Source organism: Meles meles, chromosome Y (assembly GCF_922984935.1).
Source record: "Meles meles chromosome Y, mMelMel3.1 paternal haplotype, whole genome shotgun sequence".
Taxonomy (NCBI): domain Eukaryota; kingdom Metazoa; phylum Chordata; class Mammalia; order Carnivora; family Mustelidae; genus Meles; species Meles meles.
Genome location: NC_060088.1, coordinates 11,548,358 through 11,569,591, shown reverse-complemented (window position 1 = coordinate 11,569,591; position 21,234 = coordinate 11,548,358). Strand labels below are relative to the sequence as shown.

Genomic DNA, 21,234 nt, shown 5'->3' with positions numbered 1-21,234 from the left:
GAGTGCCCCAGCACTGGCCATCCCAGATGTTACCAAGCCCTTCCACTTGTATGTAGATAAAAGACAGGGGTGGCCAAAGGAGTTCTGACTCAGACTCTGGGGCCTTGGCAAAGGTCAGTAGCCTATCTTAGCAAGAAACTAGATCCAGTAGCAGCTGGGTTCCCCACCTTGCCTCCGCATAATTGCTGCCATGGCCCTCCTGGTCAAGGATGCAGGTAAATTGACTTTGGGTCAAAATCTCCTCTTGACCACCACCCATGCTATTAAGGGCCTTCTCCGGACTCCACCAGACTAATGGATGATGAATGCTGGAATGACCGGAGTGACGGGGTATCAGGTCCTCCTCCTCAATGAACCAAAAGTGACTTTCTGGCCCCCGGCGGTGCTAAATCCAGCCACTTTGCTGCCAGAGGAGCTGGCTGACCATCACACGACTGCAGGGAGGTCCTAACCCAGATCACAGAAATAAGGCCAGATCTCAGAGACACTCCCCTCTCGGATGCGGAGATGACTCTTCACAGATGGGAGTAGCTACATAGTTGATGGAAAGAGATATGTAGGAGCTGCAGTGGTTTCTTCTGAGCAGGAGCTCTGGACGACAGCCCTGCCACACGGAACCTCAGTGCAAAAGGCTGAGCTGATTGCAGTTGCCAAGGCACTACAGATGGCCAAGGTCACTGCAGACATTGCAGTCTGTCTTGGAAGAAGCCTTCTTAGGGACCCAGACTGCCCACACTGGGATGGAGATGGAGGTGGAACCACATCCTTATCAACCCGGGGACTTGGTTTGGATACGTCGCTATCAAGTGGGAAACTTGGAGCCTCGCTGGAAGAGACCATTTACTGTTATCCTGACCACCCCCACGGCAATAAAAGTAGAAGGCATCAGGGCCTGGATTCACGTGAGTCACGTCAAATGAGCCAAGGATGAGGATGCCCCCAGGAGATGGATGCCGCTGCTGATGGACCCCGCTGATCGTGGACTAAAGCTAAGACTCAAAAAAAAAAAAAAACAAAACCCCAAAAACAAAAAGAAAACATTGAGTTCATTAAGTTGATTGTTGCTCCTATTATTAAAGTATATGTGGGAAATATGGACAATTAGGGCTTTACATACTATTTCTAGGAAAAGGGGGGCTCTGCATAGCCTTAGGAGAGAAATGCTGTTTCTGGGTAAATCACACTGGAGTCATTAAAACAGTCTGGCAGCCATTAAAAAGGGACATAGAACTGGCTGAAAAGTCAAAAGATTTGGCTAATCTCCAAAGAAAAGGGGGGAATGTAAGGGCCTATTCAGCCAGAGCTGCCGAGCCCGTTGAACAGCCATTTTGTTGTTTATGCAGTAAAACTTAAATTAACCCTGCCCTCCCCCCCCCCCCCCAGGAGAACTTACTTAAAAGCAAGTCTGGGAAACCAGTCCCTGGTAACAAAGCCCAAATACAAGGGTGGGTCAGGTCAGGTGGAGACATCCAATCAGTAAAGCTTGCATACTGTCTCCCTAGCTACTAAGGAGTGTAGGTCCCGCCTTTTGGGCTCCAGTTCTGTCTAAGGTGATAGGCTGGTTCAAATAGCTACTATAGGGTAAATTGTAATTTAATTGGTCGCTTATGTGTGACTTAGCAGGACTGTGCAACTTTCTCTGTGTTACTATCTTATTGGTTACCTGTGCGTGGCTAAGCCAAACCACATGGCCTTTGCTCTATAAAAGTTAGTCTGTGAGGCAGGGAGGGGTTGCCCTCTCTGTAAGGGACAGCACTGACTGGTCTGTTTGATGGTCGGTTTGATTCTTGATGCTTGGAGTGAAATAAAGCATTGCTTGACCTTTGCTTTGTATCAGTCTCGCTTCTTTGACCATGGACCCATTATTGGGGGACCCAATACTGGGGACCCAACAAATCTTAAGCAAGCTCCATTCCCAGCATGGAGCCTGATGTGGGATTAGATCTCATCATCCTGAGATCATGACCTGAGCTGAACCCAAGAGTCTGTGCTTAACCCACTGAGCCACCCAGGTGCCCCAATCTCTACTAATTTTATAGTTTTGCCTTTTTCTTTGAAGTCTGTTTCTTCTGAGTTAATTTTTGTGAGGGTTGTAAGTTTTGTGTCTGTATTTTTGCTTGGGATTTTTAACATTTCTTTTTTGACTTTTTCTTTGACCCACTGGTTATTCAGGATTGTGTTAATGTTCACATATATGTAGATTTTCCAGCCTCCCTCTTGTTTATTTTGAATTTCATACCACTGTTGTCAGAAAGGATACGTGTTATGATTTCAGTCATCTTGAATTTGCTAAGACTTGTTTTGAGGACTATTAAATGATTACACTCGAGAAGGATATATTTTGTTGCCATTGGGTGGAATATGCTATAAATGTTCATTTTGTATAAAGTATGGTAAAGTCCAGTGTTTCCTAGTTAAATTTTTGTCTGGCCAATCTGTCCATTAATGAGTGCTGGGTATTTCATTCCCCTGTGATCATTCAGTGGTCCTTTTCTTTCTTTCTTTTTTCCTAGGGAAAGAACTTTATTAATCTTGTTTGAAACTTTATTCCCAGGCTTCTTCAGCTTAATTAGCTGCAAAGAATGAATTGTGTATAAGCAAAAACTGAAAAGAGCTGCACTGTCCAAGCGGCTTGGGCTGAAAAATATTAGAGATCTAGATTTTATCAGATCCATGAACAAAATCTTAAAAAGCAGTCATAATATAAACTAGCAGCTCCCAGTAACTTCTTCAAGTTTTATCTTCTTCAGAAGTTGACTCAATTCAGTTTGCTTCATTCTTGAACGCTTCATCAAAATTCTCCACAAGATCTGGAACTTCATCATCATCCTCCTCTCTGGTAGCAAGTGGTGCTTTTCCATCCACAGATTGTTTGGGCAGAGCTTCAGCCAGTCTTCAACTAATCAGACTGTCTGCACCAAGTTGGTTTAAGATACTGGGTAGCATTTCTGTCAGCTGCTTTGTCTCAGCATGGCCTGTAATGATGAAAGTGTTCACTGCCAGTGATGCCTAAACTTTGGGGTTATTAAAGTGGATTAATGTTCCTTGGTTTGTGAACATATTCACTTCTTCAATACCAGAGATATTGTTTACCCCTAACTTCTTTAAGGAGAACTGAAGTTTTTTTTATCATCTGCTGTAGCTGTTCTATGAACCACCTTCTTTTTGCGAGCAGTTCCTTTCCCACCGACGCGCACTTGTGCTTGCAGTTTGGCGAGTTTCTCCTGGTTCATGAGTTTCTTTCCTTTTGTTGGAGCAGAAATGGGACCACGCGGGGGACTAGGGTTAGCGCTCAGGGGGTCTCGGGCGGACCAGCTGAGATTAGATGCACACACGAGGGGACACAAGATGGCAGCTAGAGCGGTGGTCCTTTTCTTCTGACTTGTTACTGTTTGCTTAATACATTTAGGTGCTCTGATGTGGGGTGCATATATATTTCTGGTTCTTGATTAATGATTTAATCCCTTTGTCATCATATCATGACCTTCTTTGTCTTTTATTACAATTTTTGGCTTCCAAAGTGTCTTTTGCCTGGTGTTAAGTGTAGCCGTCCCCTCTCTCTCTCGGTTTCTATTTACATGGAATACCATTTTCCATGCCTATGTTTTGCATGGACTTGGATGTCCTTAAAACTGAAGTGATGTTCTTTCTTTCTTTCATTTTAAAGATTTTATTTATTTCTTTGACAGACAGACAAAACAAGCCGGAGTGGGAGAGGGAGAAGCATGCCTTGGCTGAGCAGGGAGCCTGATGCTGAGCACTATCCCAGGACCCCCAGATCATGACCCAAGCTGAAGGCAGATGCTCAGCGACTGAGCCAGCCAGGGACCCCTGAAGTGATGTTCTTCATATTCAACATATGTTGGGGCTTGCTTTTTTTTCAGTTGGTTTGCGTGTTCTGTCCCTTTTGGTTGGTGAGTTGAATCTATTTGCATTTAGAGTATAATTGATAGGTAAGTAGTTAAACAAATGGCCATCTTACCCTGGCTTTTTTGTAGATGATGATGTAGATTTTTGTAGATTTTGTAGATGATGATGATTTTATCTTCTTTTTTGTGCTGCAGTGTATGTTTGTATACTGGTGGTCTCCCATTGTAGTATGTTCTTTCCTCTTTATCTTTTGTGAAGGTTACCATAAGTTCTTGGTTTGTGGTTATGTAAGACGTAAAAAAACTTGTAACAGTCTATTTGATAATGATAGCATGTTAACTTTGATCACATACAAAAACTCTATCCTTTTTCTCTTGCCTTTTATATTTATCTTTTTATTTTTTAAAGATTTTACTCTTAAGTAATTTATACATCCAATGTATAGCTCAAACTTAAAATCCTGAGCTAAAGAGTCATACGCTCTCCCAACTGAATCAGCCAGGTTCATTGATATTGTGCATTTGTTAACAAATTATAACAGCTTTACTTATTTATAATACTCTTCCTTTAACTTCTATGCTATAGTGAACACATCATCTTATTACAACGAGTATTGTGATTCTGGCTATATAATTACCTTTACCACTGTGTTGTTTATTTTCACACTTTTTTTTTTCATGTTACTAGTTACTATTTTTGCATTTCAGTTTGAAGAACTCCTTTCAGGATTTCTTGTAATGCAGTCCAGGTGATGAACTCTCTCAGTTGTTTTGTTTTGTTCTGTTCTATGAAAATCTTATTTGTACTTCATTTCTGGATGATAATTTTCCTGGGTAGACATTATTATATCTTATTTCCCTTTTTTTTTCTTTCTGCACTTCACTTTGAATATATATTTTCACACTGTCCTAACCTATAAGGTTTCTACTTGGAAGTCCACTGACAGCCTGATAAGGATTCCTTTGTAGGGTACAGTCTTTTTCCCTTGGCTGCTTTTAGGATTCTATTTATCTTTCATTTTTTACCATTTTATTTTAATGAGCATGGGGAAGATCATTTTGAATTGACATAGTGAGGTGATATATTGTGAACTTGAAGATGTTCAAATCTCTTTTCAGCTCTGGGAAGTTCTTTGCCATTTATTTATTATTTATTGCCATTTATTTTATTTTATTTTTTAAAAGATTTTTTTTTTTAAGATTTTATTTATTTATTTGACAGAGAGAGATCACAAGTAAGCAGAGAGGCAGGCAGAGAGAGTGAGAGGGAAGCAGGCTCCCCGCCGAGCAGAGAGCCCGATGCGGGACTCGATCCCAGGACCCCGAGATCATGACCTGAGCCGAAGGCAGCGGCTTAAACCACTGAGCCACCCAGGCGCCCCTAAAAGATTTTATTTATTTATTTGACAGACAGAGATCACAAGTAGGCAGAGAGACAGGCAGAGAGAGAGGGGGAAGCAGGCTCCTTGCTGACCAGATAGCCCGATGTGGGGCTCAATCCCAGGACCCTGAGATCATGACCTGAGCTGAAGACCCACTGAGCCACCCAGGCCCCCCTGCCATATATTTTTTAAAATATGGTTTCTACTTCTTTCTCCCCATATTCTCCGGAAACCCCAATGACTCTGACAATTTTTGTTGTTGTTGTTGAATTCTCATGAATCACATGGATTTTTGTCACTTTTATTCATCCCTTTTTCTTTTTTCTTGTTTGGGTGTTTCAGATACCTTCTTCTAATTTACTGATTTCTTTTCTTTTTTCCTGATCTTGTCTTGTGTTTGTGTTCCATTGCATTCTTCATTTCATTTATGAACTTTTCAGCTTCAAAATTTCTATTTGACTTTTTTATGATTTTCCGTTTCTCATTAAGTTTCTGATTTGCCCATGTATTATTTTCCCAATTTCGGTGACTTGTCTTTCTGTGTTTGCTGTAGTTCCATTTAATTTTCTTAAAATAGCTGTTGTAAATTTCCTGTTGGGTAGAATGCAGATTTCTGTGTATTTGGGTTTGGTTACTGGAGAATTATTATCATCATTAGTTAAGTCATTTTCTTGATTCATCATATCCTTGGAATTTTAAAATGTTGCATTTTCAGATTTGAAATAACTTTGCTGGGTTGCCTGGGTGACTCGGTTGGTTGAACATCTGCCTTTGGCTTATGTAAACATCCTGGGATCCTGTAATTGAGTCCTGCATCAGGCTCCTTGGTCAGTGGGGAGTCTGCTGCTTCTTCTCCCTCTGCTGCTCCCCTCTGTTTGTATTTTCTCTCTGACAAATAAATAAGTAAAATAGTAAAGAAAAAAGAAATAACACCATTTGCTTTATAAATAACACCTTTTACTAGCTGCCTTCTGGTGGACATTTTTTTTGTTGGTCCTGTTTGTATCTCAGTCTTTGTCCAACCTTGTATGGAGATCTCCACACTTGTTCCTCTGTCTTGTGGCAGAAGTCTTAAGCTTGGAGTCTTCCTTATCTATTAACATAGAAGACATAGGCTTTTGTTTTCATGAAATATAGCTCAAATTGTGGTTTTCCCCTTGCTTACAGATCATGGCCTATTTTCTGTCTGTGGTCTTTGTCTACCCAAGCTGTCTCACTGCTGACCTCCTAGATGTAATTATGCTGCCTTGAGAGGTGTGATGCTGGCAAAGTTCTTTGTATCCATTTTGATGCATCCAACTGTGTGTGTGTGTGTTAGTGTGTGTTTCTCTAATGGACTATTGGAACTTATCCAGAAACCTGGACTTATACAATGTCCCCCATGTGTGGGTGACTGCCCAAGGCAGTGTTCTACAGGAGCTTCTTGACTGAAGTCAACAGGTTCTGAGACCAGTTCATGGTTTTCTGGTAGTTGTAAGCCCATACCAGGTCTGCTTGCCTATTATCTGATGTTCAAGTATGCAAGACTCCTCCTAGGTCTCTTATCATGTGGTAATGGATCCCATAACTGCCACAGAGGTACTTTTTTTCATGGATGGATGTCAAAATTTAGATAATAAGAGGAGACAAAAGTATAGGGTACTTTGTCATTATAATACCGATGTCCCTACATAGACCTTATTTTGTTTATTTCTTATACTTAAAGGAAAGGTGCAGGTACAGACATTTATGATGTCCCAAAGCCATCCTGAAACCCACCATCCTTGCCAATTCTTGAAGCCCAACATAGGAAATAGCTATTCCGTGATGACATATGACATCTGAGTATTATTCTTCAAGCAGAATGACTATTAACATTTTTTAAAAAAAGATTTTATTTATTTATTTATTTGACCGACAGAGATCACAAGTAGGCAGAGCTCCAAGCAGAGAGAGAGGGAGAAGCAGGCTCCCCACCCAGTGGAGAGCCCCATGCGGGGCTCGATCCCAGGACCCCAGGATCATGACCTGAGCTGAAGCAAAGGCTTTAACTCACTGAGCCACCCAGGTGCCCCTATTAACATGTTTTAGAGTCAAATTATGACCATGAGCTTGTGTACAGAGCTGGTACATGGGATCTTGGGATAACTGTCTTTAGTTGTTTTTCCTTGTTGATTTCCCAGCTGTTTCAACTCTTCCCTTGTAAGTAGAAAGAACTGTGGTTGTCAACTTTTACTACACATTAGAACTCATCAGGGGAGCTTTAGAAATCCTGATACTAAGGTGTCCCTCTTTTGTAGATTAATTGCATTAGGTTCTTAAGAAATGGGACTCATGTATCCCTACATTTTAAGCTGCGCTAGGGATTGCAAAATGTAGCAAAGGTGAGAATTGTTTTGTGCTAGCGTTAGCACAAAAGTGATCTAGGAGGCTGTGGTATTAAATATACTGGGTGATAAAAATGTTAATATTGAAAGGTGTTGTCCACTTACTCTTTTTTCTCTGTGAAGATTGGCTTTTATCTATTTTAGAACAAGCTTTCAGTTCTGTGGACTAGTCATACAAGCCTTTTTTGGAATCTGCATTCTCATAGAGCACTGTTGCATCCTTGAGCAAGTTTTGTAACCTCTTTGAGCTTCAATTTCCTTACATATCAACTATGGAGAGTGAGAGATTGTGGTGATTGTTAAATGATGTAAATTAGGCATAACACAAACCTTGTACAGGAGGTTAATTGGAAAGCTGCCAGTCAAGAAGAGATGAGGAAGCCTAGTATTCTGGCCATTCAGGTTATGTGCAACTGTAGAATGCTTTTGCCTTGTCAGGATAAATATAACCATTTGTGTAATGTGCAGAGAAGGAATAAATGTCAATATTTAGACTTTTTTCTACATGTATAAAGATTACCAAGATACTTAAGAAATCATTAAAAATGCTTATGTGTTAAGGAGAATGGTTTTGGTAACCGTGAAGATAGGGAGGGGATAGGAAAGACTACCTCATTGCTTTTAATCTATTTTGTCTTTTGAGACTTGTGAATGCATAGTTGACCCTTGAATGACACAGGTTTGAATTTCACAGTTCCACTTATATGCAAATTTTTTACAATGTGGTACTGCAAATATATGTTCTCTTCCTTATTTTCGTATCCTTTTCTTTTTTCTTACTGTCTTGTAAGAATACAATGTATAATACATATAACCCACAAAACATGTGTTATGTTATTGGCCAGGCTTGTGATCAAGTATGATATTAGTGGTTAAAGTTTTAAGGACTCAGAGGTTATACATGGATCTTCAACTTGCATGGCATTTGGCACCCCTAACCACCTGTGTTGTTTAAGGGTCAACTGTGCTGTCTTTTCAAGGAAATGAAATGAAACAGTTACAATAACAGGTTAAGATGGTACAATGGATAAGAATCTGAACATTTTAGAACCCTTTCCCTCCTATCTTTTTTTCTGTCTCTCCCCTTTTTTCTCTTCCCTTTATCTCTACCACTTCCCCACAATATAGATTTACATAAGTTTTTATTCATCTTATGCCTACCACATGCATACATCACTAGGTCTTAAACACATTCCTGTTGATAATTATCATTATGGAGCTAATACAGTGGAATAATGATGATATTAGGTATTTTGTCTGTTGTGTAACTACATGTGGAATTTCAGAATTGTATTCAGAATTGTATTTTATTGATTACTGGTTTGGAATTCCACATCCCATCTACTTTGAACATTATCTGTTTCCCCATTCTCCTTTTTATCTTGAGTCTATTTTTTTTCTAAATTCTTTTGAAGTGCGGTTGATAACTGCACATGATTATTAGCTGTTACACATGATTATTAGCTGGCTTAGGTGAATTTTTGAGGGTTTAGAATGATGGAATTTTGGGTTTTCTGACTGGGAGGACATTTTCTTCAAGAGCACTATGTTATAGGGGAAACTTCCTGGCTCAGTTGGTAGAGCATCTGACTGTTGATTTCAGGGTTTGTAGGTTCAAACCCAATGTGGATGTAGAGTGTACTTAAAATGAAAGTCTTGGGGCGCCTGGGTGGCTCAGTGGATTGGGCCGCTGCCTTCGGCTCGGGTCATGATCTCGGGGTCCTGGAATCGAGCCCCGCATAGGGCTCTCCGCTCTGCGGGGGGCCTGCTTCCTCCTCTCTCTCTGCCTGCCTCTCTGCCTACTTGTGATCTCTCTCTCTGTCGGGTAAATGAATAGAATCTTTACAAAAAAAAAAAAATGAAAGTCTTTTTTTTTTTTTTTTTTTAAACGCAGTATGGTTTCATTTTGTTTGTCTTAGGCATAGTGATTCAGAAGGCATCTGAGGTACATATTGCTATGATTGATCTACCCAATCATGTTAATCTCAGTATCAAAAGTTTGAAGACAAATTAGATTGCAGGGTAGCATGCTTCTAGGTCTTTCTTTCCTGTGATATTTTTTATGTTTTAAAAGTGTTTAATTGCTTTACCTTTCCCCTGGAGTTAAAAAAGTTACCTTGGTATATTTAAAATCACCAAAATAAATAAAAAATCACAGAATTTTTCATGAAGAAACCAATGACATAATGGTACTAAAGCCTGAGCTATTAGAACTGATTAATGAAGCAGCTGACTGGTTGCAAAGGTGGAGTGTGTAGATGGGGTTAAGAAGTAGCTGAGATTTTTTTTCCTCCCTCACTTATGCTAAGTTATACTTCTTGTTCTGAGGGGTTTTGAGAAAAGAAAACCAATGTTCTTCAGTAGTTTTTTTCCTTTTCATGATTTGATTGGTCTTTAGAAATAAAAATAAAATAGAATGCATAACTTTTTTTGTTGTTGTTGTTAGCTTGGTAGGTTTTTTATTTTTATTGTTTTTGTTTTTAATTTTTTAAAAAAAGATTTATTTATTCATTTATTTGACAGACATCACAAGTAGGCAGAGAGGCAGGCAGAGAGAGAGAGAGAGAGAGAGGAGGAAGCAGATTCCCTGCTGAGCAGAAAGCCTGATGTGGAGCTCCATTCCAGGACCCTGCAATCATGACCTGAGCCAAAGACAGAGGCTTTAACCCACTGAGCCACCCAGGCGCCCCTTTATTTTTTATTTAAAAAAATTTTTAAATTTCTTTTCAGTGTACCAGAATTTATTGTTTATGTACCACACCCAGTGCTCCATGCAATCCGTGCCCTCCATAATACCCACCACCTGGTTCCCCAACTTCCCACCCCTCAACCCTTCAAAACCCTCGGATTGTTTTTCAGAGTCCATAGTCTCTCATAGTTCATCTCGCCTTCCAATTTCCCTCAACTTCCTTCTCCTCTCCATCTCCCCATGTCCTCCATGTTATTTGTTATGCTCCATAAATAAGTGAAACCATATGATAATTGACTCTCTGCTTGACTTACTTCACTCAGCATGATCTCTTCCAGTCCTTGTCCATGTTGATACAAAAGTTGGGTATTCAGCCTTTCTGATGGACGCATAATACTCCATTGTGTATATGGACCACATCTTCCTTATCTATTCATCTGTTGAAGGGCATCTTGGTTCTTTCCACAGTTTGGCAACCGTGACCATTGCTGCTATGAACATTGGGGTACAGGTGGCCCTTCTTTTCACTACATCTGTGTCTTTGGGGGTAAATACGTAGTAGTGCAATTGCAGGGTCATAGGGAAGCTCTATTTTTAATTTCCTGAGGAATCTCCACGCTGTTCTCCCAAGTGGCTGCACCTACTTGCATTCCCACCAATAGTGTAAGAGGGTTCCCTTTTCTCCACATCCTCTCCAACATTTGTTGTTTCTTGCTCTGTCAATTTTTGCCATTCTAACTAGTGTAAGGTGGTATCTCAATGTAGTTTTGATTTGAATTTCCTTGATGGCTCATGATGACGAACATTTTTTCATGTGTCTGTTAGTCATTTGCATGTCTTCTTTGGAGAAGTATCTTCTGCCCGTTTTTTTGAGCTGATTATCTGTTTTGTGTGTGTTGAGTTTGAGAAGTTCTTTATAGATCCTGGATATCAGCCTTTTGTCTGTACTGTCATTTGTAAATATCTTCTCCCATTCCGTGGGTTGCGTTTTTGTTGAGTTGACTGTTTCCTTTGCTGTGCAGAAGCTTTTGATCTTGATGAAGTCCCAAAAGTTCATTTTTGCTTTTGTTTCCTTAGAAGGCATAACTTGTAACAGTAACTGGAAAGATGGAATCAAAGTGAAACCTCAGAAGAGAGAAAAAAACTGCTTGGGAGAAGTGTAAATAGTAGCATATCTTGTTTTTATAAAGAGCAAAGGAATACTTTGTGCAGTAGTCTCTCAGGGTAGCTGCGAGGCAGCTACCGGAGCTCCATAATGCAGCAGTGTCTCACCTTCTCTAATCAGCATGAGTAAAATGAGATTTTGGGGCTAGGGACAGCGTGCTGGACTGGAGAAGCCTAGGCTTGAAGCCACGGGCGTATTTCTGTTTCGAGGTGGCTCTTCAGCTTCCCTGCAGAGTCTCAGCCTGCGTGTGGCCATTGACAGTCAAGGGGCCCCGTTCCTTTCTAACTGGAGTCCTCTCCAGCGAGGGATGGTTAGCTGGCTTGGGGTGAGAGGGGTCTGTGTTTTTCATGGGGCCGGAGTGGGCCGCAGCTTTCGTCTCACCTACCCTCTCCCATCGTGGTTGCTTCCCAGGAGAGCCACTAACACTTGCCCTTGTTCTGTGTTCGTAATGAGCACACCACGCTCGGTTCTTATTGAGGACCCCCCACCCCGGTTTACATTCGTCTGCTTGTTCTGACCTCTGGATCCCTCCCATTGTTCTGAGGGCATGATTTTCAGTCCACACACTGCTCTGGTTATGTAGCTCTTGAGGGCCTCTTTACTGTGATTTTGTCATGATTGTGTTTTTCTGAGTGTTAAACATCTATTTTGTTTTAAGATGGAGACTTTTTTTCTTAGAGTGTTAGGATACAGCAGTTATGCTTTTTAACCATGAGCACTGTTGCCTTAGGTAAAATCCTGAGGTCTTTTTCGCAGGTATTTTTATATTTATTTAAGGTTTATGTATGTACTTACAACGTCCTAACCTGGTACTTTCAGCCCTAATATGTGTAAGATTAATTTGGGGAGCCGTATATTTGTATTTTGTGTAGTTACATGTGTGTGCATACATGTGCATACATGTACATAACTCCACCTTCAGAAGATTGTGGTTAGCAGGACACAGGAAATACCCTGGTATGCAATTTTCAAGTGTACTTTTCATAAAAGTTTAAATAGCAAACTTAATTTTGATTCAACCCTGTAAGTTTTAGAACTCTTTAAAAAAACTTGGGAAGGATTTTGTAAAATTATAGTCCCATATTGTGCATTTACCCAGGGAATTTTTTTCTTTAAAGATTTTATTTATTTATTTGATAGAGATCACAAGTTGGCAGAGAGGCAGGCAGAGAGAGAGGAGGAAGCAGTCTCCCCACTGAGCAGAGAGCCCCGTTCGGGGCTTGATCCCAGGACTCTGGGATCATGACCCGAGCTGAAGGCAGAGGCTTTAACCCACTGAGCCACCCAGGCGCCCCACCTAGGGGATTTTGATAACACTTTCTAAACAAATAAGCATTAAACTATCAGAGCAAACACTTCTTTAACTTAGAGGAACCAGGATTTCAGTGAAATAACAATTGTCGTCAAAACAGACTGTGGTGTCCCATAGAGAAGCAGATACTTGGAGATCCCAGCTCTGTTCTTTATCAACACATTTTACTACAAGGATCCTCACACACTTGGGACTGGCCTGCAAAACTCTGGTGTCCCTCTGTGATCTCCCTGGCAGGTCACAAGCAGCTTTCAACTTTTAACACTCCCCTGATGTGGGAAACAAAGATAGAAGAAAAATTACTCCATTTTTTACTACGTAGAGACCACTGACAAGTCCTTGAAACAGGCAGAGTGACATTCCTCTAGGGACTCAGCTACCTTCATGTTGATCCTTTGCTAAGGCCTAAAGACGATCCTAGCCCTACCACCTCTGACCCCCTCCAGGATCCTGTAAGTCTACTTTAACATATAAACATTCCTTTGGAAACTTCCTTTATCTCTGTCCCCCAAGCATATGGACCACGAATATATATCTGAATGTCTTATGACTAAGGTTTTAACTAGATGGTAATAAATGACCTTTTCTGACAATGGCTGGACACCTCAAGGTCCCGGAAACCTTGCTTCCAAAATTCCTTAGAAACTTAGACTATCACTAATCCCCTCACAAGTTGAAAGGGCCACTCCTCTTTCTGTCCATGGGTCTGGTCCCTGTGCTTTAATAAAATCACCTTTTTGGACCAAAGATGTCTCAAGAATTCTTTCTTTGCTGTCAGCTCTAAACCCCAACATTTTGTATATCACCCTCCATTGGCTGCACCTTTTCTACAGAATGTTGTTATTTGGTCTTTTGTTTGACTTGACCAGTTTCCTCTTTTATTCCAGCTGAATTTATTTTCTTTCACTTATTAGTGTATATTTCTTTTTTCCCTAATCTTTTCTTTTAAGGTTTTATTTTTCATTTACCTACAGAGAGTGAGAGAGAGAGCACACACAGAGGGAGAGGGAGAGAGAGAGGAAGAGGGAGAGGCAAACTCCCAGCTAAGCAAGAAGCCTGACGTGGGGTTCAATTCCAGGACTCTGAGATCATGACCTGAGCCAAAAGCAGGCACTTAACCCACTGAGCCACCCAGGTACCCCCTTTTTCCTAGTGTTTTAAGAAAAACCTTTTCCTCTTAGATTTAAAATATTTATTCTTCAAATATTGTCTTTCTCTGTTAAACTCAGTGGTAAGAACCAACATTATAATATTTTACTTTATTTCTTTACAAAAGGACTGTATTCCCATGTTCTTTCAGCATTTTGGTCATCTTAAAAATAAGCTCGCCATTAAGCTTTGTAACTATATTTTTAGTAGAGTAATCATTGTTAAAATTTTGTCATTAGGGCAAGGGAGATAAAAATTATTTAAAAGCAAGATATGGTGTAGTTAACAAAAATTCAACCAGGTAAATTTGAAAGTCTAATGAGCTTTATTAAAGGATTCCTGAATTGGGGAACATTCCCGCCTGCAAGTAGAGGGGAGCTCTGTAGTCTGTAGAAATGAGAGGTTTTTAAAGGTAGAGAGGGAAGACAAAAAAACAAAACAAAACAAAAAACAAAAAAACTTGGTGGCAAAGAACCCATTGTTTTAGGCAAGGTCACCCTCTGAGGAGTAATGGAGGAGGGCTGCCAGTAAACTTCTTAATGCTGACCAAGAAGCTCCAGGTGACTGGTTAAGGTCCTCCTTCCTGGGGGCTTCAAACTGCAGTTAGGTTAGGTACTGAGCTTTTACTGACTTCCGGCCTTAATATAAGTGATAACACTGGGGCATATGCTTTTCTGTTTAATAGTTAATATATGGTTATTATTACTGCAGTAGTGCAGCATTTTTATTGCTCCTGTTTTCCCCAAAGCCGGTGGTTCCTGTCTTATTAGCTTGCAATAGTTTCATTTTTGTTTGGAATTCCTTCTGTGAGGTCAGTAGAAGTGTGAAGTGCTGGCTAGTGATCGGTCATACACATTTTACAAGTTCAAAACTAGGCTGCCCATGTCTTAGGCGCAAATACCTAAGTTCAGTTTCTTCTTAGGTGAAATGGGGGTAGTGATAATGGACGTACCTCTTAAAATTGGTATATTGATTAAAAGATATTCTCCCTTGCTGGCCAGAGCACTGTGTGAGTTTGCCTGGGCCTGGTGAGTGTGGCTGCATGCTTTCAGTTGTGTCTGCAAGATCAAGACATGGGAGAAGGTAGGCAGTAGCCATACCACCAAAGAATTGGATAAATTTACGTAAAGGTATATCGTGGAGCACAGCCTTTCCAGGTACTGTTGACTGCAATGGAAAAGAAAGAAGGTGTCTTGTATTGCATGCACAGAAAGGGAAGAGTTTCATGACAATGCCTTTATGAAGAGAAATGTATTCCAAAATATTTTTATAAACTAAAACATAGATTGGGACTTAGTCAATTTCACCATTCACTAATGTGTTGTGAATATAGCATGAGAGCCTGATACAGAGGATCAGGAAATAGAGCACTGGAAATGACTTGTGTTGAGAATGTTTCAGTAGCTTTGTGGATGGTTGAAATATATCCCGGGTCTTTGACAAACCATAACTTGAAATTTGTGGATCAAAATTGCCAGATGGGTATAACAACTTAACTGAGTGTGATGACGTTGAAGCTAGGTATGTCCACAGTATTTCATAGGTCTTGGACTCCTGAAGTTGTTTCTTCTCACTGTAAATATCTACTTAGGAGCAATCTCAATGGGTGTCTGTAGATTTTTAACACACTTTTAGTGAGGTGTAACATATATCCCACAGACTTCTCTATTTCAGTGTTGTGCAATGCATTTTAGTAAATATTTACAGCTGTGTGAAGATTACTGTGTGTTGGTTCAAATATTGCCGTCTTCCATGGTTCCCACCCCCGACCTGTGCCCCCGTTGCTCCCCACCCCTATCCCCTGCCCCTTTCCTGTTCTAGTCCGTTAGAGTCACAGATCTGCTTTCTCTCTGTGCCTGTATTTTGGAGTGCCAGCTTTTCTGGTCCTCATTGTAAAAGACAGATTCCAGAACCCAGACTCAACTGGTAGTCATCATCTGTCCACCCTCCCCACCGAGACCATGCTGGGGCTGGGGTTCTCCTGGGTGACCAGCTGCCTGGTCTGGAACCCAGGGAGGGGGGACCGGCTTGGGTCCGTCTGCAGCAGTTGGGCACCAAAGGCTGGACTGTGCGGGCACAGGGTGGGTGCGTGGACTTTCGAGGCAGCCGGGAATCGGAGGATGCAGAGCTGACTTTGGGTCCCTTGGGAGGGCCCCTCAGTGTGCACCCGCCCCCCTCAGTTTGCACCAGGGGTCCAGGATGCCATTTCTAACAAGCCCGTGTTTCCTACTGTCCTAGTAAACAGACAAGCCCGCGTTTCTTAGTGCACTAGTAAACAGATCCCGAGCATTTGTTATCTCATTCCCAAGAGGAAGAGAGGCATCCGCCACGCGGCAGCCCACTCCCTGGGACCCAGTCTCTCAGGCCTGAGCTCTGTGCGCCTGCTGTTGAGTTGGTTCTGCGGAGACAGAGACATCTAACAATGGCTCTAGAGCTACTGTAAACGTACATGCAGTGGCAGACTCCATTCACCGTTGATCAGGTCCAGTCCATGACTCCTCCCAAGTGCGGGCTGGCGGGGCACCTCGGGGACGCTCCCTGGAGCTCTGTGCGCGGGTGAGGAAGGGAGGAGACAAGGTTCCTACCCGGAAGGAACAAATACCCCGGGGGAGATGCGATGTGACATGAACCAGTGATGGCGTTCCGCTCGCAGTTTTAACAGGTGTCCCAGCGGGGGAGAGAGTGCTGCGCTTACCGCAGAAAGGGCAGCTTGCTTCCTGCCAGGCTGGGCTGGGCCAGGAGGCATCTGGGGCCGTGCTGGGAGACACGCTGGATTTGAGCAGGAGGGGTTGGGAGGGAAGCATGGTGAAGGGAAAGCACATTCCAAGTTGGGGAAGAGCAGTTCCCGCGGGTTCTGAGAGTGCAGGTGGACAGCGAGGGGTGGAGGGAAGCGAAGAGTTCCCTGCGTGAGGCTTTGCGGTCTTAGAAACCTTAGTGATCTTTCCAGATCCCCACTAGGGGCTTGCGGGAGACGGCCTTTCAGGCTTGCTATTTCTTCAGGGCTCTCGGTCTCAGCAGGTGGGTCTTGTGATCTTTCATAGAATCAGACGATTACAGAGCCAGGTGAGACCCTAGGGCTGTCCCCATAGACACAGTCACGTCGGACACGGCACACGTACCTCATCTCCAGCCCGAAATGAGATAGGCTCTGAGTGTAAAGCATGGACACTGTAGGAAACAATGTGAAATATCTGTCTATAATCTTTATAATGATTACATGTTAAGTTGATGTTTTTCAATATATTGCATTTAATAAAATCTAATATTAAACTTAATTTTACCTGTTTGTTTCACTATATTTAGTGTGACCTCTAGAAATGTTTGAAGGAATGTTATGTGGCTTCTGTATTTTTGTTGCATAGTCCCACCCTAGAGAATTCTTTTTTACCAGTTGGACTGAAGTTTGTATTTCATTCTAAGTTGTATCACTAGCGGTTACACATGGAGGTAGACAAAGCTTTTTCAGTTATCTCAGGACTGTGCACTTCATAGGCTTTATGAGAAGTTCACCTCAGAGGACCGTGCCTGCTTAGGCAATACCCCTCTTGCTGTGGTTTCCTCTGTGTGGTAGGCATCTTAGCCTGGGGTTGGTTTGCTCTGCATTTTAGCACCTGCATCCTAGGCTTTTAAACTATGTTCCATTTGTACAGTATTATGCTCTAAATCAGAATAATAATGACATTTTTCCAGTCTTTAGAGGAAAAAAAACTAACATGGAAAGAACAGGAATATTTATGGAGTATATGATAAATCCCAAAAACCTTGATAATGGTCACGGCCTTTCAGCCTCACCATCCCATTGTAAAGATGAGAAAATAGACTCACCGTGAGACAGACATTTGCCTGTTCACCCCTCTAGTAAGTGCCTGGCATCTAATTTCCTCAGTTAGAGGTTTTTTTTCCCCACAAAGTTTTAAAAAGTCACTGCTGTCTGTGTCCATGATCACTATAATTCAGTGAAATAAATACTGAGGGATCTTACACTTATTCACTCATCAGTTCATGGGCTTTTTCAGGTGTTGTGACTAGTATCTGAACAGTCAGAGAACTGATAGCCTCACTGGGGAGGGAGAGCCTCTAGGAAGTTTGCTGGTCTTCTGACATACCTCCTAGACTGATTTGCCTTTGGACAGTGTATTCCTTACAGAAGGGAGCAGTGTCTTGCTGAGATCTTGCCTCTTTCTGCTCTGGACTCTCCCTTCCTGGTAGAAAGGCCCATATTTAGGAAACCATGGTGTAGGTAAGCCATTGGCTTGGTCAGTAGAGAACCAATATAAGGATATGGAAGGTCTTCAGAGGCATTTCATCAAGCTGTGTGGCCTGCTGAACTGTTTCTCTTCCTCCTAAGGCAATATCTAAGAAGAGCTCTCTGAGAAAGGAATGACCCCACAGTACCTTGACTTCCTGAGCCCTTGCTCTTCCTGTAATGGAGCCTGTGAGTTGAGTTAAATTCTCAGTGCCCTTTTCTCTTTACAGTCTGTCCTCTTCCGATTGTTTCTTGACTGCTGATTGGTTCCATTTTGGTTTTTATATGGCACCTGTTTTGGAAATGTCCTGATGAGTTTATCATTTTATTAAAGGCCTGTTGTGTGTGAGGGCTCTAGCTTAAAAAGGTGATTAGAGAAATAGCATCCTTTCTTTCAAGGACCTCAGAGAACAATAGAGGAGGCAGTCATGTCAAATAATGATTATACTGCAAATTGATAGCACTTTTGATAACAGAAATACACTTTTACCCCTCAAGACTCCATTGTAGGGGAAGGACAGATTACCAATCATCTCCAGATATTGTCTGTGCTTGGCTAACATGATTTAAATCACTGACACTCATATAAACGTTTAGACTTTTCATTGAATGTTTTCATTTCAGACTTTTCATTGAATTCTGATTATATTTGTCCTTCATTCAGATCTCCAGATGGGTTAGCCAACCATTTGCTCTAAAGCTTAAAAAGTCACTTGCTCTAAAGCTTAAAAACCTGAAACCTAACCCTAACCCTAACCAATTGCTCTAAAGCTTAAAGAGTCACTTGCTCTAAAGCTTAAAAACCTGATCCAGCAGACTTTGAAACTCTGAGCCAAGTATGTCAGAAAAGGTGAAGAAAGACATAGTTTTTTTGAAAAAAAGTTTTCAACTTTCTTTTCATGTCAGTTCAGAAGAGTTAAAGGCACCAGCATGGTTAAGTTTTGGTGAGGTCTTCAAGGACATTTCTTGAGAGATCTTTCTCTGGTTCATAGCAGGTGTTTTCTTGCTGTGTCCTTGCACAGTAAAAGGGTCAGGAAGCTCTGTTAGGTCTCTTTTATAAGGCACTAATCTTATTGACAATGGTTCTACCCTCATCATCCAGGCACCTTCCAAAAGCCCCACTTTCAAGGACATCTGGTTGGTTCAGTTGTTTGAGTGTTAGCCTTTGAGGGTCCTGGAATCAAGCCCTGCATTGGGCTCCCTGCTCAATGGAGAGTCTGCTTCTCTCTCTCCCTCTACTGCTCCCCACCATTCATCCTCTCCATTGCTTTCTCTCACTCTCTCTCTCAAATAAATAAATGAAATCTTAAAAAAAAAAAAGAAAAAAAAAAAGCCCTACCTCCGAATACCATTGTATTGGGCATTAGAATTTCCACATTCAGGGAACACATTCAGACTATTTTCTACTGGGTTCTCTATTTTTGGACAGTAAGCAAAGGAAGAGAGAGGGTGTGCAGGGCCCTATAAGGGGCATTCAAGACAAGCTGGAAAGGTGTGCCCATTACCTCCACCTACAGTCAGATGCCTCCACACAGCTGCACAGCAGGGCAATGTAGTAATTCCCTGTGCCCAAGAGCATAACAAAAAAGTGGTTCGGTGGAAAATTAGTATAATTGCAACATTGCTCCATTGCTTTGTGTAACAAATGGTGACTTACAGGAGGTAGCCTTTAAATATTGGTTCAACTGATGGACTCAAGACTGCTTTAGTGTGACTGTTAAAAGATGCATTTTAAGTCTCCTGGGTGACACAGTCTGTTAAGTGGTTCAAGTTATGATCTTAGGTCATGGGATTGAGCCTAGTGTGTGCTCTTTGCTCAGTGAGAGTTTGGTTGTCCCTCTCCATCTGCTCCTCCCCCCTGCCTGTGTGTGCTCTGTCTTAAATAAATAAATAAAGTCTTTTATAAAGATGCATTTGGCGTGATTCTTGGTGGGGTTTTGTGACCTGATTGACACCCTCATTGAGATATTAGTTACATTGACCTTCAAACTCAGGTGAGCTGACTGTTTACAGGTTCTACCATCTTCGTTCTACCTAACTGGCTCATTTCTTTGTGAAAGACTGTGTCCTGTGGAATATAGGTGGTATCTGGCTTAACATGTGGAGGTTTAGGAAGACAAATGCAATCCTAAATGATATTTTGTTTCTAGGAATAAGACATAGAAATCTTGGTGGGATGTGTGTGGTTAAGACATAAACTATAGGAGTAAACAACTTGTCAATAGCTGAAGCAGTGAATCTAGTTTTCTAATTGAAAATGTGGAGTCTGAAGGTTTGCAATGCAGTTTTATAGTGTTAGGGGAAATGGGTTCATCTTGTGTTCTACCCCCTAATGTTATTATTCTCTTAACAGATTCACTGCCACTCACAGAAACTCAGAACCTCCTTTTTCCTTAACGTAAGTTTGAGAAGACGTTTGCTTTTCAGATTAGTTTGACAATTTGTCCATGAACTGTGATGGTTAGTATTGTGTTGGAAACAATGAAAACTCTCTGTAAAACATATATGTTTGTGTATTTATAAAGTATGCTTGTCTGTGTATGTGTTCCATTCTGAAGGAAACATTTTCATGCAGTTATTTAAAAATGATTGATGCTGTTTCTCTATCACTTAACAATCAGGCCACTCATACTACATTAGTAGAGTGAAATGTCAATTACAATGTTAAGACTGAAATCTAGATTTTATTACACTTTACTCTAAATTCTAGAATTGGGACAAACTCAGCTCTTGGATATCAGTGTTTTTGCTGTTGAAGTTGGAGAAGCAAATAACACAGCAAATAGAGTCTAATCACCACCTAACTCAGCATAAACAGACTGGAATCCATGTTCCAGGAGGCTTTGAAACTCTGAGCCAGGTACGTCAGAAAAGGTGAAGAAAGTCATTATAGTTTGTTGAAGATTGGCTTAGAACTGACATTGACATGAATAGTGTATTCTCTAAGGCATCTTAAAGGCAAGCATGCATTGGGAAATATAAAGATTACCTTGTTCTGGTACACTGAAAAGGATAGTGCAAGTGCCACAAGATTACATTGCCCCCCCCACCCCCCT

At 41.4% G+C, this 21,234-nt stretch overlaps 1 protein-coding gene and 1 pseudogene across 1 annotated transcript in view; one reads left to right on the top strand and one right to left on the bottom strand.

Moving 5' to 3' along the window:
• LOC123935787 (protein WWC3-like) overlaps window positions 1-21,234 on the top strand; it is a 227,969-nt gene that overhangs the window by 31,668 nt on the left and 175,067 nt on the right. The window lies entirely within an intron of this gene.
• LOC123935857 lies at window positions 2,709-3,236 on the bottom strand (annotated as a pseudogene).